This window comes from Phyllobates terribilis, unplaced genomic scaffold (genome assembly GCF_046119375.1).
Source record: "Phyllobates terribilis strain yellow unplaced genomic scaffold, ASM4611937v1 Scaffold_4__5_contigs__length_816908805, whole genome shotgun sequence".
Taxonomy (NCBI): Eukaryota; Metazoa; Chordata; class Amphibia; order Anura; family Dendrobatidae; genus Phyllobates; species Phyllobates terribilis.
The window spans coordinates 399,914,861-399,938,990 of NW_027362764.1; the positions used below are offsets into that span (position 1 = coordinate 399,914,861).

Consider the following 24,130-nt stretch of genomic DNA (forward strand, 5'->3'; position numbering starts at 1 on the left):
TTCCTAGCAAAAAAAAAAAAAATTTCAAAAATTGTGTTGATATAGTTAATAACATTTCCCACATGTCTATTTTGTGTGATATATCTCTCCGATTTAAGGGCATAAAAATTTTAAGTTTGAAAATTGCTAAATTTTCGCCAAATTTCCATTTTTTTTTTCACAAATAAACAAAAGTCATATTGAAGAAATTGTATCACTATCATGAAGTACAATAGGTCATGAAAAAAATCTCAGAATCAGTGGGATCCGCTGAAGTGTTCCAGAGTTAGGCTGTGTGCCCACTATGCGTTCAAGTGTTTTTGATGCGGAATTTCTGCAGCGTAAACGCTTGGTAATCCGTGCCCCCTGGTCCCCAATGAAAATCTGCATGTTCTGTGCCCATATTGCAGAAAAATCCGCAGCATGTCCATTATTTGTGTGTTTCTGCATGCGGATTTGAGGTCCCAATTGCATCTGAAAAATGCAAGTCAAATCCGCATGTAAAAACGCGTGTAAAATCCGCAAGTGTTTTTGACTGCCAAGAACATGCAGAAGTGCTGCAGAAATTTTCTGCTTCATTTCTGCATCGTGGGCACATAGCCTTATTACCTCATAAAGTGACAGTGGTCAGAATTAAAAAAATAAGGCCCAGTGATTAACCTACAAAGTGCTCAGTCCTTAATGGGTTAAGTGTTTTCCTCTGAAATGCGGCAGCGGTTCCGTCATACCTACCTGGCTGGGATCATACAGCGGATGCCCACGGATCTGGCAGATGGTATCCTCTATCAGGTTCACTTCAAGGTGCAAAATAATAAGACTATTAGGAATAACTACAGAATAAAGACTTTATTTGGACAGAACAGTAAATTATGTAAAACTTCTACACAAAACACTTCTGGTTTATTTCTTCCCATAGAGTTAATAAAGGTTTGTTACTAGGTCACCCGAAATGAGGCCACTAAGGAAAAAATATAGGAGTATTGCCAAAAAAAGTCACACTACAGGAGTGGGAAGACCAGCCTGACATAAAGCAAAGCTGTCTGTGACCCCGGGAAGGGATAGTTACCCCAGAGGGTCGGCGGAGCGGGTGACTGCAGCTCCCCTGCACAGCCACCACCGGAGCCATGGACAACACACGCGGCCTCTCCTGACAACCACATCAGCTGTTCTCCCCTTTTCCAACCTTTGACATCTGAAAGTTGTCACCTCTCTGCTTCTACGGGCACCTGCCCACAACTGTACCAGCTACACGGCGACACTGGGTGGAGCACGAAGCGGCCTTATGTACGGCAGAGGGTGCTGAGGTAACAGCACCGTCCAGCACGGCGGCACTGTCACTGAGCACAAGCCGCGCCTCTACCCACAAACCCGCGCCAAAACCGATCACGTGGGGCAAGGTGCGGGCGTGGAGGTGACGCAGCCGTTGCTCCTCAGCGGCTATTGGCTGCGCGCGGCAGGGAAGTGTTTTGCTGAAAGACTCACTACTTCCGGGACATGCCGAACTCCCTGCGACACCGCGGCGCAACATGGTTCTGTATCGGCTGAAGCGGTACAGCTGGCTGGTGAGTGTGTGCAGCGGTCACTACCTGCCCCTCCTGCACAGGCGGTGGTCTCTGCTGGGCGCCCACTCTGTGCCGTCACCACGTTGTGCTGTTGTTTACACTGTGCGGGGCAGACACTCCCAGTGTTTCTAGTGGCTGCAATCATCTGCTGTCCGATCGCGTGCTGCTGTGTGGGGCGAGGGGCTATGGTACTAATGGGCTCAGTGCTGCTGTGTGGGGCGAGGGGCTATGGTACTGATGGGGCTCAGTGCTGCTGTGTGGGGCGGGGGGCTATGGTACTGATGGGGCTCAGTGCTGCTGTGTGGGGCGGGGGGCTATGGTACTGATGGGGCTCAGTGCTGCTGTGTGGGGCGAGGGGCTATGGTACTGATGGGGCTCAGTGCTGCTGTGTGGGGCGAGGGGCTATGGTACTGATGGGGCTCAGTGCTGCTGTGTGGGGCGAGGGGCTATGGTACTGATGGGGCTCAGTGCTGCTGTGTGGGGCGGGGGGCTATGGTACTGATGGGGCTCAGTGCTGCTGTGTGGGGTGAGGGGCTATGGTACTGATGGGGCTCAGTGCTGCTGTGTGGGGCGGGGGGGCTATGGTACTGATGGGGCTCAGTGCTGCTGTGTGGGGTGAGGGGCTATGGTACTGATGGGGCTCAGTGCTGCTGTGTGGGGCGAGGGGCTATGGTACTGATGGGGCTCAGTGCTGCTGTGTGGGGCGGGGGGCTATGGTACTGATGGGGCTCAGTGCTGCTGTGTGGGGCGAGGGGCTATGGTACTAATGGGCTCAGTGCTGCTGTGTGGGGCGAGGGGCTATGGTACTGATGGGGCTCAGTGCTGCTGTGTGGGGCGGGGGGCTATGGTACTGATGGGGCTCAGTGCTGCTGTGTGGGGCGGGGGGCTATGGTACTGATGGGGCTCAGTGCTGCTGTGTGGGGCGGGGGGCTATGGTACTGATGGGGCTCTGCTGCTGTGTGGGGCGAGGGGCTATGGTACTGATGGGGCTCAGTGCTGCTGTGTGGGGCGGGGGGCTATGGTACTGATGGGGCTCAGTGCTGCTGTGTGGGGCGGGGGGCTATGGTACTGATGGGGCTCAGTGCTGCTGTGTGGGGCGAGGGGCTATGGTACTGATGGGGCTCAGTGCTGCTGTATGGGGCGAGGGGCTATGGTACTGATGGGGCTCAGTGCTGCTGTGTGGGGCGGGGGGCTATGGTACTGATGGGGCTCAGTGCTGCTGTGTGGGGCGGGGGGCTATGGTACTGATGGGGCTCAGTGCTGCTGTGTGGGGCGGGGGGCTATGGTACTGATGGGGCTCAGTGCTGCTGTGTGGGGCGGGGGGCTATGGTACTGATGGGGCTCAGTGCTGCTGTGTGGGGCGGGGGGCTATGGTACTGATGGGGCTCAGTGCTGCTGTGTGGGGCGGGGGGCTATGGTACTGATGGGGCTCAGTGCTGCTGTGTGGGGCGGGGGGCTATGGTACTGATGGGGCTCAGTGCTGCTGTGTGGGGCGGGGGGCTATGGTACTGATGGGGCTCAGTGCTGCTGTGTGGGGCGGGGGGCTATGGTACTGATGGGGCTCAGTGCTGCTGTGTGGGGCGAGGGGCTATGGTACTGATGGGGCTCAGTGCTGCTGTGTGGGGCGGGGGGCTATGGTACTGATGGGGCTCAGTGCTGCTGTGTGGGGCGGGGGGCTATGGTACTGATGGGGCTCAGTGCTGCTGTGTGGGGCGGGGGGCTATGGTACTGATGGGGCTCAGTGCTGCTGTGTGGGGCGGGGGGCTATGGTACTGATGGGGCTCAGTGCTGCTGTGTGGGGCGGGGGGCTATGGTACTGATGGGGCTCAGTGCTGCTGTGTGGGGCGGGGGGCTATGGTACTGATGGGGCTCGGTGCTGCTGTGTGGGTCTTGGGGGCTATGGTACTGATGGGGCTTGGTACTGGTGTGTGTGGCGGGGGGCTATGCTACTGATGGGGCTCAGTGCTGCTGTGTGGGGCGGGGGGCTATGGTACTGATGAGGCTCAGTGCTGCTGTGTGACAGCAGGGGACAGTGATGAGGGCAGCGTTCAGCACCCGGCGCTTGGGAACAGTTCTAACTGTACCGTTGATTCCCAGGTGCCGGTACGTGTGCTCTTGATGCGGCACACGGTTGCCAAACGTATGGGACACTGATATCTCCGGTACTGCTTTTTCTTGTACCGGAAATATCAGGACGTGTGAAACCGGCCTTACTCTGGACTCTGTCTGGCTTCTGTTTAGCGGTGTCCTTTTTTTCAGAGGTTCACAAAACTATGGACGGCGGCACTTTTATGCACGCCTAATAAAGACGGACACCGTGGGATCACAAGCCAGACTGTGTCCACGGTGCCTCCATTTGCCTCATTACAGGGAATCTTCCGCCGGGTGTTTCGTCTGAATCACTTATTTCAGAGATTGACACGGAAAGCACAGAATAGATGTGAGCTGAGCCATACTGTGATCTTTGGGAGGCAGAATGCACAAATCAGCAGCAGGTGAAGAATTGGTTTTATTTATTTTTTTACGCTGTTCCTCATGCGGTATAAGTGATCAGACGACTTTATTCTTCGGGTCAGTGTGATTACAGCGATACCAGATTTATATCGGGTTTTTATGATTGACAGCTGTCACACACTAAAAGACACTTTTTTTTTGAAAAATCTAGTTTTTGCATCGCCATATTTTGAAGGCTAGAATTTTTCCATATTTTTCTGACAGTCATGTGACGGCTTGTATTTTGCGGGATGAGTTGACGTTTTTATTGGTACCATTTCGGGCACATGACATTGATCGCTTTCTATTCCAACTTTTGGGAGGCAGAATGAACAAAAAACAACAATTCAGGAATTGTTTTTTTTTTATGCTGTTCTGCGTGTGGTAAAATTGATAAGTTAGCTTTATTCTTCGGGTCAGTATGTTTACAGCGATGCCATATTTCTATAATTTTTTTATGTTTTGGCGCTTTTACACAATAAAAACTACTTTTATAGAAAATATAATTTATTTTTGCATCCCTTTATTCTGAGAGCTCTAACTTTATTTTTATGCCGATGGAACTGTGTGGCGGCTTGTTTTTTTCGGAACAAGATGACGTTTTCAGCGGTACCATTTTTATTTACATGCGTATTTTTGATTGCGTTTTATTCTACTTTTTTTTTCAGCGGTATGATGATAAAGCACAAATTTTTAGGCTGAGTGCCCACGTTGCGGAACTGAAGCATATTTTTTACTCTTCTCCCTGGCGGGAAAATCGCATGCGGATTTTACATGCGGTTTTCCCGCCAGGTAGAAGCGTTTGTGAGGCGTCTTTGCAGCGTCTTTGCATTCATTTCCGCATGCGGGTTATCAGGCACTTCTCAAAGTGATTTTAGCATCACTTGGAAAAGTGCTTGACAACTTGTTCACACTATATAAATCCATGCAACCGGCATATATAGTGTGACCAAGTAATAGTTAAAAAAAAAAAATCAGAATGGTAAAAAATAAAAAAATAAAGTTTATACTCACTTTCCGATGCATTCTCTGCCCCGTCCGGAGTCTTGAGCGGCTCACGCTGTTGTGTGCCGGACCTGCGGTGACGTCATTGAGTCATGTGATGGGTCACATGACTCAATGACGTGGCAGATCCTTCACACAACAGCGCGACGGCGGGAAGACATCAGAAGATAAGTATAAACTTTATTTTTTCTTTTTTTTTTTACAGGTTCTTTGGTACCCAGGTCTGGATGAGAGTCTCCTCTCCTCCAGACTTGGGTACCATCCGCACATTGATTCCGCTGCGCTTCCGCAAAATTAATGAACATGCTGTGGATTTTTGACCGCAGCTTATACACTGCGGAAAAATCCGCAGCATGGGCATTGACATTGCGGAATGCCATTGGGGACCATGGGGTGCGGATATACATGCGTTTTACAAGCGTTTACGCTGCTGAAATTCCGCAGCATATACGCTTGTAATACGCAACGTGGGCACGCAGCCTGATTTATCTTTTTACCGTGTTCACTAAAGGGGTTAACTAGTGGGACAGTTTTATAGGTCAGGTCGTTCTGGACGCGGTGATATCAAATATGTGTACTTTTTTTTTTTTCTTCATAATATTTACTTATGGGAGATATGTATACATAGACTATATGAGCAATTACATGTATTTGGGAAAGACTATGTAGAAGGAAGGATGAGAAAAGACAATATGCAGGTTAATTCAAACTGAGAATGATTGAAAGGGAGACAAAATAAGTAGAGAGGGTAACAAAAGAAGGAAGGGGGGGGGGGGGGAGTCGGTTTCTCATCCTGAAATCTTATTTTTATTTTTCACGATGACCGGTCAGAACTGTAGAGAACCATAGTAAAATAATCCAATAGGTATGGTTTGTTTTAATATTATGAATGTTAAATAATGAAGACTAATGTGGTAGTCCCTAGTCCACCAGGTGGTCAATTCCGAAGGTTCTCTGACCGCAATCCATGGCACCCAGGTGTTATATATCTTGTCTGAGTTCCTGGTACTTTGGTCTATTAATTGTTCCATTCTGAGAATGTTGTTAAGTTCGGATACAAATTCAGGGCGAGAAGGGGAGTTTGGCTATGTGCCCATGATGCAGAAATTCTCAGGATTTTTCTTGAGCGTTTCTGCATCTCCCTGGCAGAAAAAACGCATGCAGATTGTACATGCGGATTGTACATGTGTTTTTCCTGCCAGGGACAAGCGGAAGTGAAGCGTTCTTCACATGCATTTCGCATGCGGGTTGTCAAGCGCTTTCCAAGTTATTTTAGCATCACTTGGAAAGTGCTTGACAACTTGGTTACTATATAAATCCATGCAAACGGCCCCCGGTGTCCTTATCTTGGCTTGCCAGCAGCTTGCGGTAGATTAAAGGACCTGCCGACGTCAACGGTCGCATGACCCTTCACATGACCAAATGACGTCACCGCAGGTCCTTTAATCTACCGCGAGCTGCCGGCAAACCGAGAGAAGGACACCGGGGGCCATCAGAAGGTAAGTATAATATTTATTTTTTATTTTATTCCTTTTTTTTTTTTTTTTACACGGTCTATGGTACACGGGTCCGGAGGAGAGTCTCCTCTTCTCCAAACCAGTGTACCATCCGCACATTGAAACGCCTGTTATCCGCATGTACAGATCCAGTGATGTGGATTCCATGCGTTCCAATGCAAGTCAATGGCGGCGAAAACGCCTCGCTTCCGCAAAATAATTGGTAGTGCTGCAGATTTTTCTGCAATGATAATCCGCAGCGGAAATTTCCACAGCATGTGCACAGCACATGTGGATTATCATTGGGGAACATGGATGGCAGACCTTCTACCAAGCGTTTTTTAAGTGTTTCTGCAGCGGAATTGCCTCTGCAGAAACGCTTAAAAAACGCATAGTGGGCACACAGCCTTAGTCTGTTTCCAGTAACAGGGGATTCGATTCCTGATAGGATTACGGAGACATTTTCTCACTGCTTTCTTAAATCTGGAGATGGAAATGTCACATAAAGATAGTAAGGCTAATTCCATAGTGGGTTGAATCTTATATAGAGACAACTTGTTATATAGATCAAATATTGCCAACCATAGACTTTTGATTGGTGGGCATGACCACCATGTGTGAGTACGAACCCCTTTCCTCCCAACATCTCCAACAAGTGTTTGGAGTTGTAGGAAACATAGAATGAATAGTGGAGGGACTTCTGTACCACTGTGATAGTACTAGCTTGTAGCTTCTCTCTTGAGACACTGAGCAGAGCGAGGATCTGAATATGAATAGGAGAATTTTAGAGCGGTCCTCGGGTGAAAGGGGTTTTCCCAATTCGTTCTCCCATTTTGAAAAGCATAAAGGGGGTTCATGCGAAGTCATTTGACTCTCCTGGTATGTCTTGTATAATAGTGAGATGGTATGGTCTGGCAGGCTCCTCATCAGGCACTGAGATTCAAAAGAGGTGAGTGGCCTAAAAATATTGGCATGTTTGGATATTGTGTTGATAAAACTTTTGAGTTGTTCATAGAAGAGAACCATGTACCTACTGGGGGTTCGATTCCAGAGAATATATCTTGTAATGTTTTCCTTTTGGAACGATCTATGTAGTCATAAGTAATAGGATATTTGTTTTTATGTTTGTTAAGAAAGATTGTTCTATTTATACCTGCAGGGAAGGCTGGGTTGTTGGAAATTGGTGTTAATGGACCTGGTATAGATGACATGTGAAGTGCTCTGTTGCCAAATCTAATAAACAGGACCTGATTCCTAGTGAGAAAGAGGAGTGTACCACTATGATCGTCTGCATTTCTTACTGACCACAAAGTCGCCAGAGGGTTATAAAGAGTGAGAGCCACTTCCAAGTCAACCCATTTTTTGCTATTTTTATGATGAAATAGGTCTAGAGTACAGGTTCCTAGCGAGGCATAATTATAGAGAGAAATCTGGAAGACCCAACCCCCTCAACTCGTTTAGATCTGCTTAATAGAAAATAAGATGTAAGTGGGCGTTTGTTGGACCAAATTAATCTTATTGCCTTTTTGAGTCTGGAGAAAAAGGATGCTTTAAGAAAGAGGGGATTGTTTGGAAGAAATATAAGAGGTGCGGTAAAAGGTCCATTTTAATTGCATTAATCCTTCCAAGCTAAGATGGTTGTAATTTATTCCATTTCTCCAGATCAAGTTCTGTCTTGTGTAAAGCAGTCTTAAAGTTGGCATCATATAATTGTGATGTTTTTGCGGTTAATTTTATGCCTAAGTAAGTGAGGAAGTCAGAGCGCCATTTAAACGGAAAAGAGGAGCACAACTGGGATGCCAAAGTTGGTTGTAGCGTTATATTCATTATCTCAGATTTATGAGAGTTTATCTTGAAGTTACTTAGGGAGCCGAATTTGTGCAATTCCGATATAATATTGGGTAAGCTAGCAATGGGGGATGTGACATACAAGAGTATGTCACCTGCGAAGAGCACTAATTTGTGTTCCTCTGACTGGATCCTCACTCCCTTTATCAATGGATAGTTGCGTATTGCAACTGCTAAATGTTCCATAGTTAGCACATACAGTAAAGGCGACAAGGGACAGCCCTGTCTTGTGCCATTACGAATACGGAACGGGCATGAGAGGGATCCATTCACTTTAAACTGGGCGGTTGGGGGGGGGGGGGCCATAAAGCGCCGCAATTCTCCTCAGCATGTTTTCTCTTAGTCCAATGCCTTCGAGCGTCTGGAACATGAATTACCAATGTACCCTGTCAAACGCTTTTTCATCGTCAATTGACAGGACCCACATGGGGTCACCCTTTCTTTCCGCCTTGTCTATCAATGATATAGTTCTTATGGTGTTATCCCTTGCTTCGCGTCAGGGTATAAAGCCTACCTGGTCCTGGTTTATCAAATTCGGCAGGAGGCACCCCATTCTCCTCTATATCATTTTTTGCGTAAATTTTGATATTTATTAGGGAAATGGGGCAGTAATTGCTACACAAAGATGTCTTTTCCTGGCTTGGGGATTACAGTTATGTCAGCAATTAAAGCTTGTGGCGGGAAGGAGCCTCCTAATTAGTCAGAGAACTGTTTGTAAAAACCGGCAGTGTAGCCATCTGGACCGGGACTCTTTCCTAGCTTTAATTCTTTAACTACTGAGGTGACCTCCTCTAGGGTAAAATCTTTTTCCTGGTCTGTTAATGTTTCCTCAGACACTACAGGTAATTTGTTTAGTTGTAAATATGATTTGATTTTATCTTGGAGTGAATGTGTGGGAAGATCTTTAAAGTGTCCAGCTATGTTATATAGAGATTGGTAATAATCGTTAAATCCTAAAAGTATGTCTTTGGTGCTATGGACCTTCTTCCCCTTGGTGTTTTTTATAAATGGAATAAAGGTATGTGGGTTACGTGGATGTAAGGCTTTCGCCAATAATTTGCCACTTTTGTTACCTAGTTGATAGAAACTGCTTCTGACATGCTCTCTCAAGCAACGTGTTTTCTGGTCTAAGATAGTGAGTAGTTTTTGTCTGGTGGTGGATAGTTGCGCTAATATGAGTGGTGACATGTCTTGTTTATGTTTCATCTCAAGTTTCTTTTTTTAAGGCGTCTGCCCTGTGATATGAAAACCCCTCTTAGAACACTTTTCAGAGCCTCCCATTTAATTGAAGGAGATTTACTGTCCACATCATGATCCGCCATGAAGTTTTCAATGGTTTACTTCACCTCTGAATTATAGATAGGATCCTGTAATAAATTTTTGTTTAAGTGCCACGCGAAGCTGGATTTCGTATGTGAATCCAGTTGTATCGAGAAGTAGATAGGTGCATGATCGGACCACAATATGGACCCCACCTCCGCCTCCACTCGGGAGTCCAAGAGACTATGTGAGATTAAAAAGTAAACAATTCTGCTGTATGTCGAATGTACCTGTGAATAAAAGCTATAGTCTTTCGTGTTGGGATGAAGAGCCCTTCAGACATCCACCAATCTCAGACCATGCATCTTTCTTTACCTGGTGTATAGAGGATGAAGGGTATGAGGACTTACCAGAGGAGACCTCTATTGTGGGATTCATTGGGTGGTTGAAATCACTTCCAAGTATTATCAGAGAGGAACCTGCAAACGCTTCAAGAAGTTTCTTGCATTCTGATCCAAATTTCTGCTGACCCTGGTTTGGGAAGTATACATTAGCAATAATAAATTTACGTGACATCCATTCTATTCGCAAGAAGATGTATCTCCCTGCTCTGTCTATAACAGAATCAAGGACTTCTGGCATGAAAGATTTATGAAAAGCAATTGAGACTCCTTTAGGTTTGGAGTTAGAATTTGAGCTATGGAACCATCTAGGATGATAGTATGACAAACAGTTCGGAATTGCCCCAGTCTTGAAGTGTGTCTCTTGAAGCATTAGTATAGACACACATTGTTTATGATTCGAGTATATGACCTGTTTCCTTTTTTATGGGATGTTTAGCCCCTTGACATTAAAGGAGCAAAATTTTATTATCTATATTGTTAGTGGTGTTCTAAAATTTGATTATATGGATGTGATAACCAAACCCAGGAAGAGATCAAATAGGAATTTGATTGAATGAGAGATAAGGAACATAGATGAGGGAGAAAAAAAAGGGAAGATGAGAGAGAGAGAGAATATAGGAAAGTGTGGCTTGTGAACACCAAGTGTTATGAGCCATGATGCAATAGTTTGGTAGTATTCACTACCTTTTGCACCAGGGAGGGTGAGAGAAAGCCGAGGACGAGTCGTCGTTCCCAATCTGCTCCCCCACAACCTAGATAACATAAATCTGAAGTAAACTCAAAATAACGGTCATCTTAGCTTGACTATAAACATTTCAACTAACATTTCAAAATGGAATCTTAGAAAGTGTCACGTTAAGAAAAACATTGGTAAGATAGTATCTAAAAGATATTTTGACATACAGTACAGACAAAAAGTTTGGACACACCTCATTTAAAGATTTTTCTGTATTTTCATTACTATGAAAATTGTACATTCACACTGAAGGCATCAAAACTGAATTAACACAAGTGGAGTTATATACTTTACAAAAAAGTGTGAAACAACTGAAAATATGTCTTATATTCTAGGTTCTTCAAAGTAGCCACCTTTTGCTGTGATGACTGCTTTGCACACTCTTGGCATTCTCTTGATGAGCTTCAAGAGGTAGTCACCGGAAATGGTCTTCCAACAATCATGAAGGAGTTACCAGCGATGCTTAGCACTTGTTGGCCCTTTTGCCTTCACTCTGCGGTCCAGCTCACCCCAAACCATCTCGATTGGGTTCAGGTCTGGTGACTGAAGGCCAGGTCATCTGGTGTAGCACCCCATCACTCTCCTCCTTGGTCAAATAGCCCTTACACAGCCTGAAGGTGTGTTTGGGGTCATTGTCCTGTTGAAAAATAAATGATGGTCCAACTAAATGCAAATCGGATGGAATAGCATGCCACTGCAAGATGTTGTTGTAGCCATGCTGGTTCAGTATGCCTTCAATTTTGAATAAATCCCCAACAATGTCACCAGTAAAGCACCCCCACACCATCACACCTCCTCCTCCATGCTTCACGGTGGGAACCAGCATGTAGAGTCCATCCGTTCACCTTTTCTGCGTCACACAAAGACACGGTGGTTGGAACCAAAGATCTCAAATTTGGACTCATCACTGGTCTAATGTCCATTCCTTGTGTTCTTTAGCCCAAACAAGTCTCTTCTGCTTGTTGCCTGTCCTTAGCAGTGGTTTCCTATCAGCTAATTTACCATGAATGCCTGCTGCACAAAGTCTCCTCTTAACAGTTGTTGAAGAGATGTGTCTGCTGCTAGAACTCTGTGTGGCATTGACCTGGTCTCTAATCTGAGCTGCTGTTAATGTGCGATTTCTGAGGCTGGTGACTCGGATAAACTTATCCTCAGAAGCAGAGGTGACTCTTGGTCTTCCTTTCCTGGGGCGGTCCTCATGTGAGCCAGTTTCTTTGTAGCGCTTGATGGTTTTTGCAACTGCACTTGGGGACACTTTCAAAGTTTGCCCAATTTTTCAGACTGACTGACCTTCATTTCTTAAAGTAATGATGGCCACTCGTTTTTCTTTACTTAGCTGCTTTTTTCTTGCCTAATACAAATTCTAACAGTCTATTTAGTAGGACTATCAGCTGTGTATCCACCAGACTTCTGCACAAAACAACTGATGGTCCCAACCCCATTTATAAGGCAAGAAATCCCACTTATTAAACCTGACAGGGCACACCTGTGAAGTGAAAACCATTTCCGGTGACTACCTCTTGAAGCTCATCAAGAGAATGCCAAGAGTGTGCAAAGCAGTCATCAAAGCAAAAGGTGGCTACTTTGAAGAACCTAGAATATAAGACATATTTTCAGTTGTTTCACACTTTTTTGTTAAGTATATAATTCCACATGTGTTAATTCATAATTTTGATGCCTTCAGTGTGAATGTACAATTTTCATAGTCATGAAAATACGGAAATTTCTTTAAATGAGAAGGTGTGTCCAAACTTTTGGTCTGTACTGTATATAGACTCTTATTTTTAGTATATAAACAGATAAGTGTTTAGACTTAACTGGCGCTATGTAAACTCCACATAGCAACACATGAGCATTCCTTAAAAAAGAAAATACAGATATGAGATTACAAAAGAAGGTATATCTCCTCAGGTGACATTGGAGGGGGATCCATGCCTGTTTTGCTTTTTGGTGTGTTGGACATTCTGCCACCTTGGAGGGATATCTGGAAGTTGGGGAATCTGCGGCCATTCAGGAGGGTGAATTAGTGGCAGTTCAAAATTTCCCAGAAAGTTTGCCAAATCGCCGAGATTGCGGAATACTGTTGTTTTCCCTCCTTTAAAGGCAATCAGTTGGAATGGGAATCCCCATTTGTATGCAATGTCTTTTTCTTTAAGAAGCGATAATAAAGGTCTTAACGCTCTTCTAAGCTGTAGTATGCGTCTGGATAAATCCGAGAGCAGCATCATCTGGGATCCAGAGAAATTATAGAGCCTTTTTGTCTTGCTGCAAACATAATGGCTTTATAGTAATGGACTCTACATATAACATCTCTGGGACATGACTCTGATGATGGTTTGGGGCCCAGGGTTCTGTGGATGCGGTCATATTCGATTGACCTAGCTTCTTCATCGCCTAATATGTCCAGGAACAGTTTTTGTACTGTGAGATCTAGTTCAGATGGGCTTATGGATTCTGGAAGACCGCGTATTCTGATGTTTAGTCTGTTGCGATTTTCTAAATCTTCCATTCCTGTAGCTATTTTCTCCAGTTTCAAAGTATGACTAGTAATGATGTCTCTGAGTTTGTAGCTCTTGTAGTATATCCTCCGGGGTCTTCTCCACCTCCTCTACCCGTGAAGTGAATTCTGTCTTTAGGGTATGAAGTTCTTTTTTGTATGAGTTCTCTAGTCTGTGGGCTAATTCTTCTAAGTCTTTTTTGGTAGGTAAAGCTTTAACCAGTTCAGGACCGCCCACTGTACATAAACTTCGGCGCTGCCTGGGCTCTGTGCAGCGCCGACGTTTAAAAACGGTGGGTGGTCCCGCAGCGCTCAGGACCCCCAGGGTCCTGCTAGCGCTGCGGTACCGGTTCAGAGCGATAGCTCTGACATGTGGCATCATGGGGACCTGATTGGATCAGGTCCCCATGATGTTAACCTGTTCCTATCTTCTAGATGCCGCGATCCATAGCGATCGCGGCATTTAAAAGATAGGGACAGCCGGTGGTCGGCGATCGGGACCCCCCACATACCTGTCAGCGGCGGGGATCCCGGTGCTGTGACCTCTGACATCATCGAGACCTGATTGGCTCAGGTCTCGATGATGTCAGCGTCACACCAGCCAATCAGAGAGATCACCAGGGAAGTTTGTTTTAGCAATAAACTTTCCCGGGCGATCTGCCTGATAAATGCAGTTTCTCCTCCGATCTCAGTGAGAGAGCAGAGGAGAAACAGTGTGACAAGAGCTGTCAGCCTTGCCACTGAAAGTTAAAAAAAAAAAAATAAAATAAAAAAGAAAGTAAGAGTTAGGGTTCGTGAGTCTGTCAGATCAGTCAGTCAGTCAGTCCTGTCAGATCAGTCAGTCAGTCCTGTCAGATCAGTCAGTCGGTCCTGTCAGATCAGTCAGTCGGTCCTGTCAGATCAGTCAGTCGGTCCTGTCAGATCAGTCCGGTCCGTTCAGTCCAGTCAAAAAATATAAAAATAAAATGGCCCGTCAGACTTATACCGCAGAGGAGGTGTATGCCCTGCTGTGTTCTGACACTGATGACAGCGCAATCTCAGATGGAGATATGGATTTTGAGGGCTTTAGTAGCGGCGACACTGAGAGCCCAGAAATGAGCAGTGATTCTGTTCCATCCTCAAGCCCAAGGACCAGTACAGCAATAGGGGCAAATAGCGCTACTGGAGAAACGTCTCCAAATCAGGGAACACTGCCCAGTACAAGCGCTGTCCCTGCTACTAGTGAATTGGCGCACGCCAGTGTACAAGGGGCGTTGCCACATGATCTAGCATTTCCCAGATGGGAGGCTTCAGATTCGGCTGCTCCATTCAGCCCTGATTTCAACGCCATTCCTGGTATAAATGTGGAGGTGGAAGATTTTGGACCAATTCATTTTTTTAATTTGTTTTTTACAGACAGCTTGCTAGAGCATATTGTCGTGCAAACAAATTTATACGCATCCCAATTCATAAGCCAGAATCCCCGATCTTACTATGCTAGGGCAAATTTATGGACACCAACTAATGTCCCAGAAATAAAAAATTTTAGGACTTACATTTGCCATGGGGCTTGTTAAAAAACCGAGCATTCGATCCTACTGGTCCAACCACCCTGTTCAAGCCACCCCTATGTTTTCAGTCATTCTGCCAAGGACCCGTTATGAAATGCTCATGCGGTTTTGGCATTTTAACGACAATAGTCAATGCCTACCCAGAAATGCCCCAGAACATGACAGGTTATATAAAATTAGACCCATCATTGAAAATTTGTCAGAAAAATTCTTAAGCTTCTACACCCCAACACAAAATATTTCTATAGACGAGTCCCTTGTAAAATTCAAAGGAAGACTGCACCTCAAGCAATTTATCCCATCTAAAAGGGCAAGGTTTGGAATAAAGCTCTATAAAATGTGCGAAAGTTCAACCGGATACACATCCGCTTTTCGCATATATGAGGGGAAAGATAGCCAACTAAACCCACCAGGATGCCCTACTTATCTGGGGACATCTGGAAAAATTGTTTGGGAGCTGATAAGTCCATTTTTTCAAAAAGGCTACAATCTATATGTGGACAATTATTACACCAGCATACCCCTATTTAAAAGTCTGGTTGAACACAACATCGAGGCTTGTGGGACCATCCGTAAAAACCGTCAGGGGTTTCCACAACCATTGGTCAACCAAAAGTTTCAAAAGGGGCAGTCAGGGGCTGTACGCAACGGAGAGCTGCTTGCCCTGAAATATAGGGATAAGAGGGATATTTTTGTCCTCAGCTCGATCCACACAGATGCCACAAGGGCCACTGTAGAACTAGGATCCACCACTCCGAAGCAAAAACCTGTGTCAGTCATTGACTACAACAAACACATGGGGGGTGTGGACCTTGCAGACCAGGTTCTACAGCCATACCAGGTATCAAGAAAGTCCTATACCTGGTATAAAAAGTTGGTTATTTATTTGTTTCAGGTGGCCACATACAATTCTTTTGTGTTGTACAAAAAAGCAGGAAATTCAGATCCTTTTCTTGATTATCAAGAAAAGGTAATTGAAAATCTTGTCTTTCAAAGTGTTAGCCCCACTCATCCATTAGAATCTGAGGATGTGAAAAGACTCACTGAGCGACATTTTATTGCACTTATTCCAGCAACGGAAACGAGAAGGAACCCCCAGAAAAGATGTCGTGTATGTACTAAGAGAGGAATGAGGCGTGATACCCGCTACTATTGCCCACAATGCCCATCATTGCCAGCCTTATGCGTCACTGACTGCTTTAAAATCTTCCACACAGAACCACGTTTTTAAACTGTAAAAATGTATCCCAATTTGTCATTCAAACATTTGGTTCATTTAGTGAATGACACATTCGAGTAGAGCTCACTTTTCCAGGGGGGGTTCTCCAGAATCTAAACCTTCCATTGCGTGCTTGTTTCTGGAAATCATCCATTGAGTTAAATGGTCACTAAACCCATAGATGAATTCCCAGAGGGGTTTCATTTCCAAAATGGGGTCACTTCAGGGGGGATTCTTTAGCTCTGGTACTCTGAAAAGTGCCAGAACAGCATAATCCCCCCTGAAGTGACCCCATTATAGAAATGACACCTCTGTGGGAATTCATCTATTGGTTTAGTGACCATTTACCTATCTACTTATTTTCCCACCACTAGATTAATTTATACAGAGGAGTAGATTGTAAAATTCGGTCACTTGTTGTGGGTTTCCTCTGTTTAGGCACCTCAGGGGCTCTCCAAATGCAACATGGCGTCCGCTATCCATTCCAGTCAAATTTCCATTCCAAAAGTCAAATGGCGCTCCTTACCTTCCAAGCCATGCCGTGCGCCAAAACAGTGGCTTTGCACCACATATGGGGTATCAGCGTGCTCAGGAGAAATTGCACAACACATTTTGGGGTCCATTTTTTCTGGCTGCCCTTGTGAAAATTAAAAATTTGAGGCTAAAGTAGCAGTTTTGTGTTAAAAATGTGTTTTTTTATTTTCACACTTCAACATTATAAAATTCTGTGAAGCCCCTGGGGGTTCAAGGTGCTCACCACACATCTAGATAAGTTCCTTGAGGGGTCTAGTTTCCAAAATGGGGTCACTTGTTGGGAGTTTCCTCTGTTTAGGCACCTCAGGGGCTCTCCAAATGCAACATGGCGTCCACTATCCATTCCAGTCAAATTTCCATTCCAAAAGTCAAATGGCGCTCCTTACCTCCCAAGCCATGCCGTGCGCCCAAACAGTGGCTTTGCACCACATATGGGGTATCAGCGTGCTCAGGAGAAATTGCACAACACATTTTGGGGTCCATTTTTTCTGGCTGCCCTTGTGAAAATTAAAAATTTGAGGTTAAAGTAGCAGTTTTGTGAAAAAAAGTTAAATGTTCATTGTTTTCTTCCACATTCCAAAAATTCCTGTGAAGCACCTGAAGGGTTAATAAACTTCTTGAATGTGGTTTTGAGCACCTTGAGGGGTGCAGTTTTTAGAATAGTATCACTTTTGGGTATTTTCTGTCATAAAGGCTGCTCAAAGTCACTTCAAATAAGATGTGGTCCCTAAAAAAATGTTTTTGTAAATTTTGTTGTAAAAATGAGAAATCGCTGGTCAACTTTTAACCCTTATAGCTTCCTAACAAAAAAAAATTTTGGTTCCAAAATTGTGCTGATGTGAAGTAGACATGTGGGCAATGTTATTTATTAACTATTTTATGTGACATGTCTCTCTGATAAAAGGGCATGAAAATTCAAAGTTTGAAAATTGCAAAATTTTCAAAATTTTCGCCAAATTTCCGACTTTTTCACAATCAAACGCAAGTGATATCAAAGAAATTTTACCACTATCATGAAGTACAATATGTCACAAAAAAACAATCTCAGAATCAGGGGGATCCGTTGAAGCGTTCCAGAGTAATTACCTCATAAAGTGACAGTGGTCAGAATTGAAAAAATTGGCCCGGTCACGAAGGCAAAAACAGGCTCTGGCGCGAAGTGGTTAATATACTTGCTAAGTTAATTTATATTCATGTCGTCTGCAACTTTGTTGTCCCCTTCACAATCATCCGTTAATTTTAGAGGGGAGCAGTGAGAAGTCAGTAATCCCGTGATGATGAGCTTTGTTTCTGTGTCTTGGATGTCATTTTAGATCTCGTATTTCTGTTTTGGGTGTTTGAGCTCAAATAGCGGTCCATGTCATCAGGAATGCACTCTGGGTCTGTGATCTGCTTAGCCTTCTGGGTTTGCCCATATGAGCCATTGGTCTTTTTAATTGCTTATAAACGATTGTGGGGGAGCATGTAGGACTGAGCAACTATTCCATTTGCTCTACTCCTCCATCAATAAGCGCCCCCCCCCCCCCTCGATTTAGGTTTTTTTTGGTCTCTGTTAGGGACGTGGCCAGTGACCGTGCAGGGTCTAGGTAAACTGTTCTCCTTCTTTTAGGGATTACAGTAGATTCTTTTATCTCTCTTCTTTTCAGTTATATTAACTGTCTGTTTACTGTGTGATGTAAAAGTTCTTTGTTCAGCAGTGAAGAGTGGAGGGGGGGGGGTCTTTGGTAAATCAGGTGTTTTAGATCAAGTTGTAAATGCTGACTGTATTCTTTTTATAATGTCTTTTTGTTTTGATTTGTTTTATTTACTCTTGATTTATTTGTGGGTGTATGTATAAAGAAATATCTAAGCCCCTGCTGTTTCTTCTTCATCCCAAGATGGCGATTTTGGCCAGATTGGTGCTCCCCCACTCACCGGACCCTGTCCGCTCCGCTCCTGGGTCTCTTCTTGGGTCTCGTCTGTCTGCGCCACCTCCTCAGCCCTTCTCCCCTTCGGCGGTGAGAGGGGACTGGAGCAGTGATGGTGCCCGCTCTCCACCTTTTATTTATTTTTTTTATAAATATCTTTACAGCTTTTTTTTTTTTTTACTTCGTCCCACTATGTGACTTTCACTTTCTGCAGTCTGCTATACCTCATAACTGTCAGTGCTGCAGACACAAGTTAGTTTGATCATGCGCAGTGCATGATCAAACTAACTTGCTGGTGACTGTGGTCATGACATCGCGGGGTCTCTGATCCAAGAACTGAGGGGCTTCTGTCCCTCTGCTCGCTCACTAAATGCGGCGATCGCAGCATTTAGGGGGTTAAAGTGTTGGGAGCAATGCAAGCACCTCTCCTGGCTCCGAGTGCCGGGTGTCAGCTGTCAGAATCAGCTGACACGTGGAGGCTGGGTTAAGTTCCCACAATAAGCTTATGGTGAGTTTTTGATGTTGCAGATTCTCTGCACCATTACTGCACCCATTAAGTAAAATAGGTTATTTATATTTTTTCGAAAATATGCAGCGTACCAAAACCCACCAAAAGCTCATTGTGGGAATGTAGCCTTACACATACATGTAACACTTTCTAGTGATGTCTGTTTTTTTTCTTATATATATTAGCACTCTGACCCATAGAGTAGAATGGATTTATTCACACATCCATGAAAATCACGACGAATCTGACAAGGAGATCTGTGTGATTCAGAGCATGTCCTATTCTGATCGTATTTTGCAGATCAGATTCGGCCATTAAAGTCTATGGGGATCCGTATAAAATGGATGAAATACAGAAGACATGGTACTCTCTACTTCAGTGTTCCTCCCAAGTTTAATCTGCTTTTAACTTATCAATTGCTAAGAATCAATGGATAAAGAAAGTTCAGATATTCTGCCTGTTTTAGTGGGAAAAAAATAAATGGATGAGACCAGAGGAAGAAAAACCAGTCTGTTTCTGTTGGATGCTAACACTCACATGGGTTTGTGAATACAGCCTTAGGGCTCTTTCACACATCTGTTTTTCCAGTACATGTGGTGACAGTTTTCACATGTACTGGAGACACTGACACACGTAGACCCATTCAAATGAATGGGTCTGTGCATATGTCTGTGTGTTTCCACGGACCGTGTGTCCATGGGCACAACATGCTGACATGTCAGTTTTTTTTCGGATGAACGGTCCGCAAAATGTCCCACACAGATGACATCCGTGTGACACGTACCGGCGCCTGGGAATCAGCGGTACACTTAGTGCTGTTCCCAAGTGCAGGGTGCTGAACACTACACTCATCATGGTTCCCTGCCGGCGCTGCGATCAGCACCAGCAGGGACAATGGTGAGGGTAGTAGTGTCTTCTCACGCAGTTTCTCTGTGTAAACATAAGAATAAAATAATAAAATCCTTATACTCCAGATATGTTCCCCTCTGCCCCTCTTTAATCCTCTGACCGCTGACGCCGGGGAGAATGAGCCACCCCGGAGCTGCGCTCAGTGAGTGATTGGTCACAGCTCCTGAGCTCAGCTCCGGGGCCCGATCGCTAGAGTGGCTCATTCTCCCCCGCGTTAGTGGTCAGAGGATTACAGTGGGGTACACTTAGGACCGGTGAGTATATGGTTTTTATTATTTTATTCTTATTTTACACAGAGCCACTGCAGGAGCAGACTACTACTACCCTCATAATTGCCCCTGCTGGTGCTGATCGCAGCGCTGTCAAGAACCATGATGAGGGCAGTGTTCAGCACCCGATGCTTGGGAACAGCGCTAACTGTAATGCTGATTCCCAGGCGCTGATGCGTGTGATCCTGATGCGCCACACGTGTGACACACACGGAACACATATCTCGTACCGTTTTTGCCGGTACTGGAAATATAATATACTTATACTTATTGAGACATGGGCTGGAAGATCCATTTGTAAAAGAATTCTATTTCTAATTAAACACTTCTGGAGGATATTTCTTTTTTTCTTTTGCGGTTCTCTTATTCTTCATAGAGATGTATGAGTAAATTGCACACAGGGCATTACCAGTTAGTGTATCACTGCAGCTATCTGTGCAAGGACACATCCTTTTGACTATGGAATTTTAAGATCCTCCCTTTCAAATTTAGTAAATGGCAACCATAAGCACAAGTAAATTGCTCGCACAACCAGATGTAACGAAAAATTATCACAAAATTGTATTGGATCACTACAAAATACCTTGAAAAACGCATTACCTTTGTGCATTTTAAAATTGCTTTTTGAAGTGAAAAACTCCAGTCATATAAGCCCCACATAATAACAATATGCAGAGAACATGCCCCAGTGAGTGAAATACCAGGTTAGGCTATGTTCTCCCATTGCGTTTTTGCTGCTTTTTTTTTCTGCAGGCTAAACCTGATCTCTTGGCAGTAAAGAAGCTGCTTACAAAAAACAGTTTTTGCTGCGTTTTTCTGGTCTCTTGTGCTTGCTGATAAAGTTTAGTGCCCAAGAAAACATGATGTAACTTCCTTGGGTTTCTGCACCAAAAACGCTGCAAAAGCTGATACCTGATTTTTTGCACTTACTCATTGCTTTCTATGCTTTCATTGCAAAAAAATGCAGCAGTTTTCCAATTCAATCAGGACAAAAAAAACAGTGTGCATGAGATTTCTGAAATCTCATAGCCTTTGCTGGTACTGTAAAATGCAGCTTAAAATTTGGGTGCAAAAACGCAACGTGTGAACATAGCCTAGGGGCTCATTCAGATGTCAGGTGTTTTTTTTCATGCAAACTATGCCGTGTTTTTCATGGATAGCAGTCGTTCCTTTGACAGTCTTTAGGGTAGTTCATATGTCCGACTTCTTTGTTAAACTGTGAGGTCTACTAAAAAATGCACAAAGACTTGTCTGATATAAGGCCACGTTCACACGTTGAGCTTTTGGTCAGTATTTTACATCAGTATTTGTAAGCTAAAACCAGGAGTGGAACAATCGGAGGAAAAGTATAATACAGGGTGGGCCATTTATATGGATACACCTAAATTAAATGGGAATGGTTGGTGATATCAACTTCCTGTTTGTGGCCCATTAGTATATGGGAGGGGGGAAACTTTTCCAGATGGGTGGTGACCATGGTGGCCATGGACAGGTTACTGGGTGGGGCTGGCGAAGACCCAGCGGTCATGGTCCACATTGGCACCAATGACAAAGTGAGTGGTAGATGGAGGGTCCTTAAAAATGATTTCAGGGATCTAGGTAGGAAGCTTAGGGCAAGGACCTCCAAGGTAGTTTTCTCAGAAATACTACCAATCCCGCGAGCCACACAGGAGCGTCAACGGGAGGTTAGGGAGGTGAATAAGTGGCTAAAGAGTTGGTGCAAGGCAGAAGGGTTTGGGTTCATGGAGAACTGGGCCGACTTCGCTGTCGGCTACAGGCTCTACCGTAGGGACGGGCTGCACCTCAATGGGGAGGGTGCAGCGGTGCTGGGGAAGAAGATGGCTAATAGGTTGGAGGAGTTTTTAAACTAGAGACGGGGGGGGGGGGGGAACCAAGGAAATAGGTGGGATGTGAGGCAAGCAAGGGGGAAGGGGAGAAGTGAATATAATGAGGGTGGAGAGGGGGGTGGGGATAGTACAGTTAGATCGTTAGAGAAGAATAGGATGCTAAATAACCCCAAAGTTTTATCTTGCATGCTGACCAACGCAAGAAGCCTGACCAATAAGGCGGATGAGCTGCAGGCGCTTATATCGGAGGAGAGGTATGACATCGTAGGTATAACAGAGACTTGGCTAGACGATAGCTACGACTGGGCGGTAAATTTAACAGATTATAGTTTATTTAGAAGGGACCGGAAACAGGGGAAGGGCGGAGGAGTCTGCTTATATGTAAAGTCACGTCTAAAACCCAGACTAAGGGAAGATATAGAAGAGGGGGTCGAGTCCATGTGGGTAGAGATAGAGGGGGCAAAAAATAATAAAATATTACTGGGGGTCTGCTATAAGCCACCCAATATAACAGAGGAGAATGAGAAACTGCTATTAGGACAAATGGACAAAGTAGCAAAACATAATGAGGTGATTGTAATGGGGGACTTCAACTACCCGGATATTGACTGGGAAACAGAAACCTGTAGATCGCAGAAAGGAAAAATGTTCTTGACAAATATCAAGGATAATTATCTCTCCCAACTAGTGCAGGAACCAACGAGAGGGAAGGCAGTGTTGGGCTTAATATTGACTAATAGGCCTGATAGAATAACTGAGGTACAGATAGGGGGGCACCTAGGTAATAGCGATCATAATATTATCAATTTCAAAATGCCCTTCAGTAGGGTTATCAATAAGGGAACAGCTAAAACATTAAACTTTAGGAGGGCGAAGTTTGATCAGCTGAAAGAAAACCTTCTTCTTATAGACTGGGACAAAGTTCTTAATCAAGGAAATACGAATAGTAAATGGGAAACCTTCAAAAGAATTCTGAATACTCAGTGCGAGAGGTATATACCGTATGGGAATAAAAGGGCCAGAAATAAGAGGAAACCAATATGGTTGAACAAGAACGTAAAAGGGGCGTTAAATAGCAAAAAAGAGGCATTCAAGAGATTAAAACAGGAAAACAGTAAGGAGGCACTAATGTGTTACAAGGAAAAAATGAGAACCTGCAAAAAACAAATAAAAATAGCAAAGGAGGAAACAGAGAGACGTATTGCTAGGGAAAGTAGATCAAATCCCAAACTGTTCTTTACGTATATAAATAGTAAAAGGATTAAATCGAATAATATTGGACCGATAAAAAGTGATGAAGGCAAAATCATAGAGAAAGATGAGGATAAAGCTAATCTATTAAATAAATTTTTTTCGTCAACTTTCACAAAGGAAAAAGAACTAACAGGCGAAATGAGAAGTGACAAGCTTAATCCTCCACTAAGTATGACAAATCTAACCCAAGCTGGGGTACAGAAACGCCTTAGTAACATTAAAATAAACAAATCACCAGGACCTGATGGCATACACCCACGGGTACTAAGGGAACTAAGTAATGTGATAGACAGACCGTTATATCTTATATTTAAGGACTCCGTTGAGACTGGGTCTGTACCACTTGATTGGCGACAGGCGAATGTAGTGCCAATATTCAAAAAGGGAGCAAAAAGTAACACCGGAAACTATCGGCCGGTGAGTCTGACGTCCATTGTGGGCAAAATTTTTGAAGGCTTTATTAATGAGGCAATCATGGAGCATCTTGACGCTAATAATCTATTAACCCCGAACCAACATGGATTCATGAGGAATCGCTCCTGCCAAACAAACCTGATTGACTTCTACGAGGAGGTTAGCTCTCGAGTAGATCAGGGGGAACCAGTAGATGTCGTGTATCTCGACTTCTCAAATGCGTTCGATAGCGTGCCACATAATAGGTTGGTATACAAAATGAGAATGATGGGGCTGGGGGAAAATGTCTGCAAGTGGGTAGCTAACTGGCTAAAGGATAGAAGGCAGAGGGTGGTTATAAATGGAATATACTCAGATTGGGTAAGCGTCACTAGTGGGGTACCACAGGGGTCTGTACTAGGCCCAATGTTATTTAATATCTTTATTAACGACATAGTCA

At 44.4% G+C, this 24,130-nt stretch overlaps 1 protein-coding gene across 1 annotated transcript in view; it reads left to right on the forward strand.

Annotated features, from left to right (window-relative positions):
• Nucleotides 1-1,399: 1,399 nt before the first annotated feature.
• ICE1 (interactor of little elongation complex ELL subunit 1) overlaps nucleotides 1,400-24,130 on the forward strand; it is a 99,162-nt gene continuing 76,431 nt past the window's right edge. Inside the window, exon 1 of the mRNA XM_073678503.1 lies at nucleotides 1,400-1,541. The gene's annotated coding sequence lies outside the window, so the exon portion shown is untranslated. The remainder of the gene's footprint in view (nucleotides 1,542-24,130) is intronic.